Below are 17737 nucleotides of genomic sequence, written 5' to 3' on the forward strand. Positions count from 1 at the left end.
GACAGTTGACTTTCTGAAAGTCAACTGTGCATAATTAGTGTACTAAAATTTTGTCTCGGGTGTTATATTAGTGAAATCAGTAAATACATGATAAATCAATATGTGCTAAATGTAACAACATGAAGAATTATGCGGAATGAAAAGATGCGACTTCACGCTTATATTTTGTGTTGATTGGAATTTGACAAATAAAGTATAATGTTGGATATGAATGTCAAATGAATGCAATATTAGAATGTGTGTTTATACTAATGAAGTGGTAACCATGATGACATGAAAGTATAGGATCATGTCAAGATGGGGGAAACATGGAAGGCTACGGAAAGGATATGAGGAAGCATGCACGAGACGGGCACTTGAGGTAACTGAATCTCGATTCACTTTTTAGTAAGTTTAATAAATTTATAATACTTATGCTTATGAAACATCATGAAAGAACAGGTACTAATTAGAAGTAATAAACGAAGTAAGCCAAGGCTTACGCAGCCCGCGAGGGACCGTGCTGCAGGCAATTTGTTGGATTTTTGTTGTTTTATACATTGGACTTGTTTAAATGGTGTTCCAAGGTCTCATAACTTATGTTAAGGGTTGGTTTTGAATATAAGAGATGTTAGGGTCGTCGATTAGTGAAAGAATGGATTTGTTTTCGTGTTAATGTAAGAAATTGTATAAGTAAATATGTTTAGGAATCTAGTAGGCACGTAGGTCGTTTTGTACATCGCCTATATTATGTTAAGTTGTGAATATGTCATTTCGGCATAAGCGTATGTGTATGAAGTGGTAAGCATGAGCTAGTGTATATAAATTCATAAATGATTGTTTGTGTGTAGGTAGGGACGTAGACATGTATGAAGGTACGTTTGCATATAGGTGTATGTGATAATAAGCGGGTAAGTGTGAATGCATGTGTGTATGAATATACGATGCTAAAGATATACGTATGAACGTTATCAAGGCATCAGAGTACTTACGATTACTAATGTGTGCTTTGAGTTTGGAATGTAATGCAGGCATGAGATTGTCAGATTCATGAAGGAATGAAACCTGGTTTGGATAAAGAGTATTTAAGAAAGCGCTTGGACGATTCCACGTTTACTTCATAGAATGCTTTACCAATTTCTTTTATATGGTTTAATGTTATACGGTGTGTTAATGACTAATGGTTGGGTTGTATGTGGTGTCCATAGGTATCGCTCGGGTTTCCTCTGCCACTAGCGAAGTGAAGCAGATATAGATCGAGTTAAGAGCAAGGATTGTACGAAAAAGAAAGGTTACATAGTTTGTTTTAAATTGGTCATGAAGCCTTGATATAATGTAACATTGTGAATCCTCTCTAATGAACGTATTACATTTTGTAATTGAGTTTTCATGTAATTAATATGACTTTTTAAGAACGAAATTTTTGGGCTCATATTTTCCGCTGTGTCATATTTAAGTTCTTACAAGTTGGTCTTACAGGGATTTGTTCATAATTCGAACGGTTCATGCCCGAATTTTGTTAAATACTATTATGATACTATTACTTTTTCGGATTAGGAAATCTGGGCGTTACAAGTTCGTATCAGAGCCCTGGTTTGAGGGAAATCAAGTATGAGGAGACAAATACTTGAACTCAAACCTGTGTGCTCTTGTGACAAGGAACCCGTACAATCCAACACTCGATCAAGATCTAAAGATAAGCATAGTGGATGGAGAGGATGATCCGCGATCGCGGTCTAGACTGACACCAAGGCACGTAGTAAGATAAATTGGTTCCAGGTACGTATATTTAATATTTGTAAGTACATGTAATGGTAAAACCTATCAACGGAAGGAGAATTTTAAATGAAAGATAATAATGGAAAAGTAATGAAGTTTTGAAAATGTTACACGTGCTGAAAACTAATTCTTCGGACATTAGGTGACGGTTACACGAAGACATGAAACTAGTATGTGGATTGTTTACCTGGCCAGTACACAAGAAACATACGACGTTCGTGAGACCGAGATAATTGTTAGAGGTATGTCCGTTAGAATCAGGGAGTAGGTGGACGTGAGGGTGAATGGAAAATGTAAGGCTCTCAAGAAATTGAAAGTACCAAACATAGAAAGAATGAGAAAGTGTGAATGATATGTTAGAATCCGCGAGACGGATTCGAAACATAGAAGGAATGAGAAAGTATAAATGATATGCTAGAATCCGCGAGACTGATTGAAAACATAGAAAGAAATGGAAAGTGGAATGAAAGGTCCGAATTCATAAGTAAATGCGAACCGAAGAAGTAAATATTCTTAAAACCGATATTAACCAAGTTATGTTCTAAACTTTTTACTACATATATAAATATATTTATGTAAATGCGTTGTATGCAAGATAGTTGAGAAGGGCAAGTGAGTCACACGGGTCAAATGGTGGTTACCATTTGAACCCGATATTTAGTGTTTTGATTGTTCAAGTCTTACATTTGTAGGTGGGCATAATGCATGATCATCCAATACCAGAAATTGGAAAGAAATAACCAATGCAAGGAATGGATAACGAGTCAATGGAATTGACTTGCATTGGTATGTATAAAGATTATGTTTTTAATAGGAGCTTATAGCTCGACTAGAGAAGGATGTGTCGGTACTGGATAATTAGTAAGCATAGGTCAGAATGTATTGTCAAACGTACTTCCGAAAAGTCAAACAATGTAAGTGGATAGTTATTAAACTAGTATTATGTAAGACCCTAATTCACGTTTGACCAAAAGTCGCAGCGGAAATTTGTGTTATAAAATATCTTTCATTATGAATACCTTAACTTGTGTGAAATTACATTCATCCATTTTTTGAGCGTTTCCGCGGTCGAATCCACTTTGAATTTGATAAATGCATTGCTTGTGAAGTATGTGTTCGTGTATGTCCTATAGATCTACCCGTTGTTGATTGGAAATTGGAAACTGATATTAGAAAGAAACGATTGCTTAATTACAGTATTGATTTCGGAATATGTATATTTTGTGGTAATTGCGTTGAGTATTGTCCAACAAATTGCTTATCAATGACTGAAGAATATGAACTTTCTACTTATGATCGTCACGAATTGAATTATAATCAAATTGCTTTGGGTCGGTTACCAATGTCAATAATTGACGATTACACAATTCGAACAATTTTAAATTTGCCTGAAATAAAAACTTAAGAATTCATTTTGATCTAAAAGAATGAAGGTTTTTGTTTGGTGAATAACTACAATTATATTCATAATTATATTGATTAGGGAGCGAGAATTTTTTTTGAATTTATATTCATATTTGAATTTATATTCATATGAAAAATAGATTTATTTTCTATAGTCCATATTGATGATTTAAAAATATATAGAGATGATTTAAAAATATATAGACTCAAAGAGAGTACCTTGGAATTCATAAGGAATTTACTTGTCTATGTACTGTTCCATTCGATCTTTTAGGTCCCGACTTCACCTCGACGGTTAGGCCACGATTAAAGTCTATATGCGATAGATAGACTCTTGTAACCATGACATCCTTTCTATTTGCTTACTTGAACATCATTTTTTTTCTAAAAAAAGGAACTGCTTAATTCTACAAAGGTCCAATCATTGATCCCGAAAATTTCTACAATAAATTGGGGTAGGTCACTAATGGAGTTTCCTATCCACGATTCTGTTATTTACTGGAATAATTTGACTCGATTAATCTATAGGAATATATGATGAATCTCCGGGATGGGTAGAAATAGAAATGGTACAACTGCAAAGTAAGAAACATTATAATTGGATTAGGTAGATCATTTTTCAGTCATCTAGTGAATTTTGTATCATAACATGAGTCTGGTTAAAAACCAACCTAACCCCAATCAAGTCTACAAATCTAATAGTAATTTACGTCGGTATTGTGCGGTATTTGTGCACAAGATAAATAATATCTTTGCTAATGTTAAGTTTCATTGGGAGATAGAGAATAAAAGTCATGGCTATGAACAGGGAAGTATCTTTATTACCCAAAATAGAATAACCACTTAGAATAATGAAACAGATTATATTTGTCGAGAAGTGCAAAATCGTATGAATACGACCCTCGTTTTGTATCTTGATTAATTGGATTGTTTCTTTGTGAATTCCTATACGAAGGTTTTGTAGATGTGTCTCCGAGTATTCCTTGATCATTTCCTCTAAGAAGAGGAGTTCCTCTAATTCTATGAATTTTTCTAGAATACTCTTTTCTTCAATATCATTCAAAAAAGTTTCGGATTGCCTAGTATTCCACCAATTAGTAACCCACGATTCCAGACTTTTTTGAAATAAGAGAGAAATCCACCAGGGCAAAAATACGATAGATACAAGATATAAAAGAGGAGTGAGTGCTTTCTTTTTTGCCATTTTTTCATCTGTGAATTGTTAATGAACCCATCTCATTCGTCAACTCTATGTAATCTAATATTTCTTATTTCTCTCACGCATCAATTCTATTACAAGTTATCGAACCTATGAATCTATTCACTATTTTTTATTTGTGATTTCGTAGTTAGGCCTTGAATTAGGCCTTGAATCTAGAAAAAAATACAAAAATAGACGAAAAATTCGAATGAATAAATAATCAAAAAATATTGTTTCAAATAAAAAATAGTGAATAGATTCATAGGTTCGATAACTTGTAATAGAATTGATGCGTGAGAGAAATAAGAAATATTAGATTACATAGAGTTGACGAATGAGATGGGTTCATTAACAATTCACAGATGAAAAAATGGCAAAAAAGAAAGCATTCACTCCTCTTTTATATCTTGTATCTATCGTATTTTTGCCCTGGTGGATTTCTCTCTTATTTCAAAAAAGTCTGGAATCGTGGGTTACTAATTGGTGGAATACTAGGCAATCCGAAACTTTTTTGAATGATATTGAAGAAAAGAGTATTCTAGAAAAATTCATAGAATTAGAGGAACTCCTCTTCTTAGAGGAAATGATCAAGGAATACTCGGAGACACATCTACAAAACCTTCGTATAGGAATTCACAAAGAAACAATCCAATTAATCAAGATACAAAACGAGGGTCGTATTCATACGATTTTGCACTTCTCGACAAATATAATCTGTTTCATTATTCTAAGTGGTTATTCTATTTTGGGTAATAAAGAACTTGTTATTCTTAACTCTTGGGCCCAGGAATTCCTATATAACTTAAGTGACACAATAAAAGCTTTTTCTCTTCTTTTATTAACTGATTTATGTATCGGATTTCATTCATTATATATAAAATAGTTGTTGGTAATAATAAATGTTATTCGGAAAATTTTGAGGATCACAAACACTTGTCATTTAAGTTTTAAAACACAACCTTCATCTAGGTTACAATTCAACAAAAGTGGATGACATCTAGATTTTGTTTTGAAAAACTTACATCTTATATCCATTTTATTTAGTTCATAGAATGCATAACCAGTTTTTCCATGGATTCATTCCAGAATTTGGAAGTTTCTTATGTCTTACTTCGTAATCAAAGATTCCTTGTCTTCTTCTGTTTTATAATCGTTCTGTAATCGGTTGTAACAATCAACTCGATAATGAATTGATCTTCGTTATCGAAAGAGCCCTAAGAGACGGAAAGCTCGGTCTAATTCTTAATGCATCTAAATTGAATTAAAGTATACAGAAAGCAATATATTCCTATTAGTCTCGACTCTAGGGATAATTCGCGGCTCCCTATTTAGTGCTATGCATGGTTCCTTGGTAACCTCTAGTTTGATCAGGGAAACCACAGAAAATGAATCTGCTAATGAAGGTTACAGATTCGGTCAAGAGGAAGAAACTTATAATATCGTAGCGATCCGTCGGGACTGACGGGGCTCGAACCCGCAACGTCCGCCTTGACAGGGCGGTGCTCTTGCCTATTGAACTACAATCCCAGGGAAATAAGAAGAGATCTAGCAGAAATTTTGGATTCCTTTTTATTCTCTCGTATCAGGTATTTATTAAGAACAAGAGTGTTCTACCATCTGATAGTAGATTGACAAATTGTTGGGCCGAGCTGGATTTGAACCAGCGTAGACATATTGTCAACGAATTTACAGTCCGTCCCCATTAACCACTCGGGCATCGACCCAACGCCTAATTTATTTTAGACGTTCCACAATATTGTCCCCAGGCAGATTTGATAAATACATATCACTTGATCTAAAATACAAAGTCCCACTGAGTAGACTATTAGAAGGACTTGACAAATATAGATCACTTGATAGAAAATCCCACTCCTATCGTCTTGAGTCTTAGTATACCCCCAGAGGGACTTGAACCCTCGTTTTCTCCGTGAAAAAGAGAGGTCGTAACCGCTGGACCATAGGGGCCTATGGCCACCTTGATTCAAAAAGAAACTCGAAATAATAGGTCCCGGCCACCTCTAATAAAAAAGCACTAGAAATACAATAGGTAATAAGAAGAATACCATAGGTAATTAATGCCTAAGGCCGCCTTAACTTCTTAACTTAAAATAACTCAGAGCGAGAGCCGCCTTTAGGAGATGAATCAAACCGAAAAACTCGTTAACTATTCTGGAGGTTAATGGTAATCAAACTTTACCATTTACAATCTGAAAACGTGATTTCATTGGTCTTTATCGTCTTTATCTTTCTCATTCACAAAAGGGTCTGGATCCAAGATCCTTTACTTCAAGGTGCTTGCTTTACCAAAATAGGATTTGACCACTTCAATTATATTGCGCCCTACGTCATACTGTCAATTGACGACAGGACAGGAGGGCAATAAAAGAAGAGAGAAGACGGAAATATAGATTAGGTATATCCGCGCGTTAACGTTAAGTTAATAAATACAACATTCATATAGTTTTATGATATTCAATATTCAAGTAGATTAGAATTTCAATACCGTTATACATTATAATATAAGAAACTGAATAATAAACTGAATCAATTTTGATATTCTAAAAAAAAAATCCCAAAGCAGAGTAAGCCTAAATGGTAGAATTCTGTTTCTAGGACTGTTTTATCAATTCCGTTCCGGTTGCATTTCTTAAAATAAGTTCAGTATCCATTTTTATTTCACCTATCCCATAGATTCCAGTCAAAGATTCATAGAATCGAAATTCCATCATTGCTAGACCTATATTTTCTTTGATGGATAATGAGCCAGCCAAAATGGTATTTCCTTTTTTTTTAGAATTCGATATGGATGAATATAAATACAATTTCAAAATAATCCGGGATAGACGCAATGTCCACAATACCTGGATTTAATCAGATACAGTTTGAAGGATTTTGTAGGTTCATTGATCAGGGTTTGGCAGAAGAGCTTTCTAAGTTTCCAAAAATTTGTATATTTTACGCACTTGCATCAATCGACTTATTTACTAGGTAAAAACATAGCTTGTAATTACTACATTATGTACATCAACGTTCCCGTACAATCTCACTAGTGACTCGATCCTCGATCTCTATTCCTTGATGATCCTCATGACTCGTGTTACCTACGCTCACCACATAAAATTCATAACATTAGTACACATTATAAACATACAACTATACAAGATTTATTCTCGTTTACTTATCGTTCCATTAACTCTTTACATACCAGCTTTCCATTTGATCATACAATCCGTGGTGAGACTTCTTAGCTATTCCTGCGTTACACTTCCTTCACCATGCACGCTAATATTATCGTTAGTACTCAATTTCATTGGATACTTGCGTACCTACCTTCATACATACTTATACATATTTATATGTTCACACATGACCATCTACGTACATACGTACATACCCACATATATACTCATGTACATCATTACATACATATCTACATACATCCATACTTACATCATTACGTACACCCATAGCATTATATATATACACATACATCCCTACTTGCAACATACCTAACTCATACATACCTATTCACATACATACCTTCATATATCCGCGTATACTTGCTCACACACTCATAAACATACATACGTACATACTCGTATATATACACATCTATGTCATTACATACATATCTACACACATGCATACATTCGTACATACTCACTTGCGTACATATACATACTACCTACATACATACTTTCAAACATAGATTCATATCTTCACATATGCCTACATACGTGCCTACGCTCATATGTATACACCTACTTGCATACATCCAAACATACCTTCATATCGCACATACAACCTATATTCATACATATATACATACATACCTCCATACATGTCTACACTTCCTAAAACAATGAATAAACTAACCATTCTTAGCTTATACGCGTTTAAAAACGGTCCGGACGGGTTCACAATGCATCAACGGGTAAAATAAACAATTTTCGCGAACTGACACATGCTCGCATAGCGCGACGAACTGGGGCCTTCCCCGTCGCGCTACGCTACGACCTGTTTTCGACAGAATGTTGATGCTGGTTGCTGCAAATTCCCAGCACAACCGGATTTTACGGAAACGCGCATAACTTTCTCGTTTTTGATCCGTTTTACCCGATTCTTTTTCCTACGCGACCGTAATTTAATTCTCCATCTTATAGAGTTAAAATCCGACATCCGGATTATCAAAATCCCAGACTTTTAAGTCTTCGGCTTACTACCCTTTTTACCAAGAATTGACCCGATCATAATTCTATCACATAACTTGTTTGCTTTACCATAACCTCTTATAAACCTAATAATATCAGTGACGTCTATCATAACTACTAACATCTTGGATACCTTGCATCCTCTTAACACATTATCGTTCATTTGCTTATTTTGACCCGTTAAGGGTATTCACGCATTAGTTGGTCTATGACTAACAAAACCATACTCCCCACTTCCATACTTGTCCAAAACATTACACTAATCAAATAACTTGTTTCTAAACTACTTTGTAAGATTGTTTGCCCAAAATACCCATCAAGGGCATTTTGGTCAACTTTAATTCCATCCTTTACGATGAAAGATTACGACCCATATTTGACCTCAACCATCATGTTTAGTTAAATTAAATCACCATATTACTTAATCGAACATAAGAAGTGATTATAGAAATCACTTACCGTATGCGTCCGCGCTCGTATCCGATCTTTGCCCCTTCTTGACCCGTTAACACCTCTTGCTTGAGCCCGTCTCGACATAGTCCCTACACTTCCATGTCACCGAAACCACATTCTTGTTAACATACCCATTTGTACATGTTAACAATCATACCAATCGCATAATCCACACTTAACTTCCCTTAGTCATTTCTAACAAGCATACTACATAGAAATCAACTTCATCTCCTTTCCAACTCATGTAATTCATCATGTAATCACAAATAACGCATATTAACATAACGTGTACCAAACGACTTCCTATAGTCCGACCTTTACGACAACGAGTCAAATCATGTTTCTTATACTTGTTGACTTTCAAAAGTCAACTATCAACCATATGTAACCATCGACTTATCAACATATACCCGTAACATCATAATCGACTATACGGACGACACTATATACATTTCATCATACACTTGATGTGAGTACTACCTTTTAAGCATAACGTACAACTATTTCATGCACAAATCTTCTAAACACATACATAACCCATCAAAATCTACTACTGATCCTCATATATCATTCCCAAATAAACATTAAACATATCATCATCACATTTCTCCTAATTCTTCTAACAAGTATTCATCATACCCACATAATACATAAATCTTTCAACAAGACTCGAACATGGGAGGTGATTCTAGTCATCATCTTTACCCTAACTAACGGTTTTCACCTCAAATCATCAAATTAACGCAAACCATACATAACCCATGTTCTATACGAGGATTCTAACCCTTGTACATGATAAATTTCATATTAACTCACGGATTAGAACATAACCCACTTCACCCATGATCACCAATCTTAGATTTAAGACATACCTTATGATCCTCTCGTGTTGGTGATCATTAATCCGTGATCGGTTATGGATTTAAACTTCATCTTGCCTTCCAATTTGAGCAAAAAGATGAAGTTAGGGTTTGAGGCTCCATGGGAGCCTCCTGATCTTTCTCGAACACACGTATGTGTGTGTTTGTGTGTGATTAAGTTATTTAATAACTTAATTTTCATTTGTTCCACTTTAGCCCCTCGGGTTTACCTTTAAAACATAACTGACACTACTCTCATCATTTAATACTTTTGACCATACCCTTAACTAGGTTAAATAGCCTAGTTATTTATTTCATGACGTGTCACATAAGAACATACGACAAATATTAACATTCAGATTTGGGGCGTTACATATTAGTAAAATAGTATGAAGTATTTGATTCGCCAAGTAGGTAAGATTGATGAAATCTATTGTAATAGCAAGAAACAGTATGTGAGAAATGGAATGTGTAATATGTTTTAAGCATGTATGTAAGAGATTTGTAAAAGAGTCTTAGGTGAATAATCACATAGTAGAATGAATGTTTGAATGAAACGTTGATGTGCTAAAAATAGGTCAAATAAAACTAACTAAATTACCCTAATTCTAAACTCTCTAAGCTTTAAATTTATAAAACTAAGACTCGACCTAAACCCTAAAACACGCAACCGGCAAGTGAACCGATCGATGTAGCAAAGCTAAAGTAAGTCCGAGTATCGAACCCACTAGACTCTACTGATTACGCTACGACTCTATCTAAACTCAGACTGACACGACATACTAAATTGTTTATTAATTTGGTGGGGGGGGGTTTCTAAAAAATCCTAAAATTGTAATTAAAATTAAACTAAATTAACTAGACGAACGGACAGACAGAGCACGAACTCACACGAAAGCCGAACTCAAAGATGATGAAGGAACTACCTAGACAGGAATCCTGATTACTTTTAGTGTTGATTATAAATGGAAGTTGTCTGCTATGGAACCGGGATCTTGGAATTCTCACCCCTCGGGAAATCTATGGACCCCTAATCCTTCTCAAGAGCGCGCTAAGATCCCCTAAAGGTTGTTAATTTACCGGTTATTAGACTCTTTTACAACACATCTAATTGGGTTTATAAAAGTATCCTATGAGGTTCACTCCCTTATGAGACCTAAACCTAGGATAGGTTTGTTTTCTCAGCTAGACTTGCTAAACAGCAGCCAAAAGGTTAACTTCCTAAGAAGGACCCACCTTACGGTTTAATCACTTAGACCTAGCAATAATCTCGCACCTTACAGCTATTGATGATTAGTAGAACACTTGATTTTATAAAATTACCAATTATTACTTCTAAGGTTTATCGGCCGATTTAACCCTAAAGATTCTAGATTTATTACGTGATATAGACAGTCACCAAAACCTAAAACCTAGCACGATTCTATTATGTGATAAAGACCGTCACCAAGATTCATGCGAAGCAATAATTAATCATTAAACAAAATCAAGCATGCAAACACATCTAACTGATAGAACAAACCGTTTACAATTTATAAACAATCCATAGCTTCCATAAATCCAAAAATAATCAAACTTAAGCAATCATTAAACCATGTCTAGGTAGTAACAGAAATTTAGCCGCTAAACATGTTCAAGAATACGTTCATAATCATAGTATAATCTGAATTCATCATTAAACAATCAAAAACAAACGAAAAACGAAGAAACAAGATGATAGGACCCGTAAACTTCGATCCCGTGTGCTCCGAAGGTTTCCCGACGATTCCTAGCAGCCCGAACCTTCAAAACTCTTCAGAACAGCCTCCAAAGTTGTCTCAGAATTCTCCACTTTTGTCAATGATCGGCTGTAGACGTTTATCAATCAATATATAACCCCACAACCCTAAATTTTCATGCACGCAACTTCTGCTGCCGACATAGGGTCTTCACGCGGCCCGCTTTGAGATAATGAAGAGTTGACGCGGGCCGCCCTAGGGTTTAATGCCAGAATTCAATCACACACGGCTCGCGGCCCGCTTTGTAGTTACCCTTAAGTTCAGGCGGGCCGCCTGAACTTAAACAACTTCAGTTTTTCCAAGTTAAGTTCATGCGGGGCGCCTGGAAATGTTTCAAAGCCCAAGCGGGCTGCCTGGGAAACCTGGAAAACACGAAACAATCAAAAGTATATACATCCTACCTAAAACCGACACTAAAGCTAACAAATTAACGACTAAAACTGACGCGAATACCGATGTATTTTGCAATACATCAAATATCCCCACAGTTATCTTTTTTTCGTCCTCGAAAAAGAATAATGCAAACGGAATCATAATCAAGGTAATCGTTCGGGCCAAAAACATATATTCATTTATTAAAATCGAGACATGTGTTAGCTACGATTGCGAATATTTCGATCCTCTTAAACCCAACCCGGTTCCGAGCCATTATCATGCAATTTAAGTCCGAATATGGGTCAATCTACCTAGGGTCTCACACTAGAAATCGCAAGTACATCTAATCCCACCTCAAACTTATAGGACAAAGAGAACGATCAAAGACCAATTCCCAACCGACTTATATCAAAACCAATATAGTTTGCAATCAAACAATTTTTTTCTTTTTTTCTCTTTTTTTTTCTCTCGTGAGACTAGACGGTGCTTTCCCAAACCAAGAGGCAATCCGGCTGTAGAGTCGCTATCCCCAACCACAGACTACTTAGTTTCGGTACTTTTTTTTATTTATTTTTTTTTCATAGCTTTGCACGGTCGATTTCACACGCCCTAGCGGTAATCCGATTGTAGAGTCGCTATCCCCAATCAAGACTACATAGAAGCGTCTACTTTCATTCAGTTTCTAGCTCACTTTTATTAATTTTTTTTTTCAAATGATCGCAAACTCTAACGGCTTTAACTTATAACGGTGCCCCTTATGTTATTTTTGACGTTTTCGACTTCCCCACTTTTCCTAGATGAGAATCCACTAGTAGACCGACATTTAGGTATATTAAGATCAAAGGAAACTCAAAACCGGACCGAGCCTACCCGCATATCCCAAACTAGACACAAGAACGATTAAATTATCTCATATTATAATTATTTGCACCCGAACAAAAACTCGACTTTTCTATCATTTTCCGTTTTTATTTCGCAAAACTTCTATTTTCAAAAGACATTTTCTGATTTTTTTCAATTTTTTGGATTTTTCAATTTTTTAATTTTTAATATTTTTTTTCGACTCAAGACTCACTAACTACAAGTTCCCATCCCCACACTTGAATGTTGCATTGTTCCTAATGCAAGGATGGAAACCCGACTCCTAAAACCTAAAAACAAAAATAAATAAATAAATATACAAGTATACAAGTGGAACGACTTAGCTGAATCATATGTGAGACTGTCAGTATGCCAGTCGATACCACACATGCCCTCCAATCCAAAACGCGCTCAGCAAACTGTACTAACTCGGACACGCGAACGGAAGCGGCATCAAAATCAACCTAACACTCAAAGATACCAAACCCAAAATAATATAACCATCAAAGTATCATCAAACGAGTATCAACCAACCCACAACCCGACCAACCAATATATCATATCAATACAGACCGAGATATAAGGATCAAAAACAGCATAAAATAAAACAAAAGATATAAACGCCACGAACACCGCTGCACATCCTCATATATCTCCTGCTCCACCCTGCTCTCCACCAGCAGGCTCCTCCTGACCACCAGCTGGACTCTCCTGCTGTGGCTGCCTCGATGATGGTGGCTGTATGTGGAAATGATCATAAATAGCCTGAAACCCCTCATGCATCTCCTGCCTAACCTGCTCCACTCTGTCGTATAAACCCTCCAAAGTCAGCGGCACTGGCCGCGGCTGCCTGACAGGGCGCTCACGTACTGGCAACTGATGCCTCTGTAGTGGCGGCCGAATACGCTGGGGAATGGCACCCTGCATCGCCTCTGCGGCGGCTGACTCTGGTGGAGGTGGCACCTGCTGCCCCTCAGTCACTGCCTCCCACGCTGGTGGCGTCGCCACTGTCACTATCCTCGCCAGCTGTAGACTCTTCAGCTCCATGAGTGACGGAACTGGTCCTACACGCATCAGATCAGGCGGGAAATCAGCAAAAACACCTAAATTGGCCGCTAACATCGTGATGTAAGGCCCGCCATATAACCTCGCATTCTTACCCCCCTTCTTTGGCCTCGCTAACGACCACGCCAAGATACTCGCCAGATTCACTGGCCGCCCCTCAACCATACACATCAGGCAGAACAAGCTATGCTGGTTCACTTTGTCCCCCTCGTATCTACCAATCAAGGTCGCCGCTAGTATCTTGTGCACAAACCTATAAAGCGGATCCCTAATATCAGACGCTACCATATTGCCTGAATATGGTGTGGTAGCAATACTAGCCCAAAACCTCTGCAAGTCTCCTGTCAATACACACGACTCCTTCTCCTCCTTCGCTACATACCTCAACAGACTCCTAAACTCATCCGACTCCACCTCCTGACATGAATAAAATCCAGTCGCCTCAGCGAACTGTGGCAGTGTCATATTGAATATCCTCCTGCCTAGCGAAAACGAAACTACATCAGCCTCATCGAAACCCCCTGGATGTCTGTAATAGAACGTGGAGTGAAACTCTAGGGTAAGCTGATAATACTGTGGCGCATCACATTCCACCGCCATCCTAAACTTAGAACCCAGCAGCTGCTCCAACCTCTCCACCTGTCCCAACTGCCTCACTAAATCCCAGTCAATCCTCCGAAACTCTAACAAACTCAACTTCTTAATCGGATCATACTTCAAATATTCCGGCGACCCAAACGTAAACCGTAAAAATGGACTATCCCCCAACCTAGTTGTCTGACCGTGGGGCGTCCCGTTGTCCCTATATATGATTTCCCTAAGTACCGGAACACCCGGCTGCTCCTGCGCAGCCGGCTGGGCTCGAGTATTGCGCCTCTTGCGCTTTACCCCCGAAGACGACCCTTCACCTGACATTCCTGTTCACAACAAATCAACAAATATGCAAAACAAGTGAACAATTAGTAAACACAACCTATTTTTGGTATTTTTGAATTTTTTGATTTTTTTGGAATTTTTATGTTTTTTTTTATTTTTATTTATTTATTTATTTTTTTATAAACAATCCATAATATAATAATGTACAGACGGACGATGGCCGTATAGCATTTCGTTCGCGGCCGTCGTTCGATACAAGTGCTTATCACATAACCAACTCGAAAATAAGCCAAACCTCACCCGAATGGAGATTGAGTACGAGCGAAGCGGCCTAAAATCAAGCGATGCAATAGTACGCGCAAAATGACACTCACAAGACGCAACAATGACTCGATACGCACAAGATACACTAAACGACCCTAGACGACGCAAAGACTAGACACTACGACTCGAAAAACGACGCTAAACACACTACGACCAACTAGACGCAATTCACACAATAATTACATCTTTACCCCCTCCCGGCACCTTGCTCGCCCTCGAGCAATCCCAAGTGCCGAAATATCAAGCTAAATCCGAAGCGTGGAAGCAATGGAAATGGCGTGCACGGATTTGGTGAAAAATTTGTTCGTTTTGTTAAAAATACACAACCGCTTCCCCACACTTGAATTTTACGACGCCCAAAACAATATCTTTTCCGCGTCAAATGTAACCCGAACAAATGCCCAAAAATTTAAGATCCGAGCAAAATCTCCCCCCTTTATTTCTGTTATCATCCCTGTCGCACGCCTCTCAAACCAATCAACAATAAATCAAACCAACCCGAGCCACCCGCACCCTTCCAAATATTCAATCATGCAGACTATAGGGACTCGACATCCACACCGACACGGACCAAATCACAACGAATACAAGACCCGACTCGAATACTGACCTGAAGACACACGACAGCTAAGACACTGACTCGACAAAAAAACATGAGCTAATCATTTGACTGACAGACTACAAAAATAATCAAGAAAAGTGCAGTACATTACCTTGCAGACGACCGAGACAAATACTGACAGTGGCTGAAATGGTGATACGGTGACCGGATGCAGGTGGTAATCGACGGAGATGGTTGGGGGCTGTTAATGGGGGGTTAAATCAGTGATGCAGGGGGTGGTCAGCGGGTGTGGATTGGTCGCCGGCGGGATAGATGGTGGTGGTGATAAACGGTGGAAGGTGAAGATGGTGGTTGTTGGTGCAAATCGCCGGAGAACTAGAGTGGTTTTGGTGAAGGTAATCGCCGGAGAAGGGAAGTGGTGAAGATGGTGTTAGGGCTTGAAATGGATCAGCTTTAGGGGTTATGGTAAAGGTGCCGACATAGACGTCTCACGCGGCCCTCTTTAGGGTTGATGTCAAGATGAGGCGGGCCGCGAGCCACTTATCCTTTTCAAAATTCTTTAGACTCACGCGGCCCGCTTTAGTGAGTAAATCAAGTTGTAGCGGGCCGCGAGCCACTGCTTTTATTTTAAACCCTTTTTATATCCAAGCGGGCCGCGAGAACTTATCGAAAAGCTGTAAGCGGGCTGCTTGGACAGCAACAGCAGCTGAAATTCATGACAACAACCACAATATTGCAGCAAAATTGAGTTTATTAATTTCCCAAAGTGCCCCTGCCCCGTATTTCTTTTTTTTTAGCGTTAACGTACCTGTGAGGCTGTTCGGTAGTCGACTTCGGCCGTGCGAGAGAGGATGTACCTGCAAAACGCTTGACAAAACACGAAACGGACACACTGACGTGGTGTCGTGGTCACGCAAATTTAATCCCAAAAACAACTATGTAAATAGTGGCAAGCGGGTATCGAACACAGGGAGTTTGTGGAAAATGTGCTATTTGAATTGCTTCTCTAAGTTAACTAAATTAAACTAATTGCAAGAAAAATAAAATTCACGAGTTGATTTGATTTGTTTGGTTTTAATAACTAAGATTATTTAACTAATTTGCAAAATGAAAATTTGAGGTGTAAACAATTGAGAGATAAATGACTATCTTGTGTATCCGGTTTGTTTCAACTTTTGTGTTAATCATTCAACTAGAAAGAACTACATAGACATAGTTCATGTATAAACAATTGCAGTGATGAAAGGGGACTAAGTACTCAGATTCCGAGAACGTGAGGTTATCACCCGATGATCAATCAACCCTTACCCAAACCTAACTATACCCATGATATCTCGATTGCCAACGGCACCAAGAACGTATGGTTTCTAATTAGTTCAAAATAAGAATCAACCTGTTACTAACAATCAATTACACACCATAACAATCAATTCAAATGAAAAGGGATTGTTATTCTAGAAATGTAAATAAGAACACAAAAGTCTAACACAAACCTTCACCACAAGATAGTCATCAAAGTACCTAGCCACTCATGGCTTTAGCTAACATCATGACAAAATAGAAAGAAAACAATGTTCACAAGTTCCACCAACAAAGACAAGACAAGAATTTAGTAAAAAGATAGTTCCCAAGATGATTCTAGTGAAAGATTATTCAAGAGATGATGTTCCCAAGCCTTCAAGTCTCTAATTTAAGCTCCCAAATCGTGTTCCCATCAGGTGTAACCGAAGACCCATGATAAGGACCCATAATGCTCCATAAAATGGCCAATCAATGCAGGAGTTACGAGTTTGGATCAGTCGGCGCCGTAAGCTACGCCAGGCGCCGTAGCTTACGGCAGTCAATGTGCCCCGGGACTCAACACAGCGCCGTACGCTACGGCTTATCGCCGTAGCTTACGGCGACCAGCTATCTTTACGGTCCTCGCCTCCTGTCCTACGGCGAGGAATTTTGGCAATTTGTTAAGGTACCGTAGCCTACGGCAGGAGGCCGTAGGTTACGGCACTGAG

General features: G+C 37.9%; 1 non-coding gene across 1 annotated transcript; it reads right to left on the bottom strand.

The window, feature by feature from the left end:
• Window positions 1-6003: 6003 nt before the first annotated feature.
• On the bottom strand, window positions 6004-6087 carry TRNAY-GUA. The gene has a single exon. It is a non-coding gene; the product is annotated as a tRNA-Tyr (tRNA).
• Window positions 6088-17737: the final 11650 nt, after the last annotated feature.

The sequence above is a fragment of the Helianthus annuus genome, chromosome 13 (genome assembly GCF_002127325.2).
Source record: "Helianthus annuus cultivar XRQ/B chromosome 13, HanXRQr2.0-SUNRISE, whole genome shotgun sequence".
Lineage (NCBI taxonomy): Eukaryota > Viridiplantae > Streptophyta > Magnoliopsida > Asterales > Asteraceae > Helianthus > Helianthus annuus.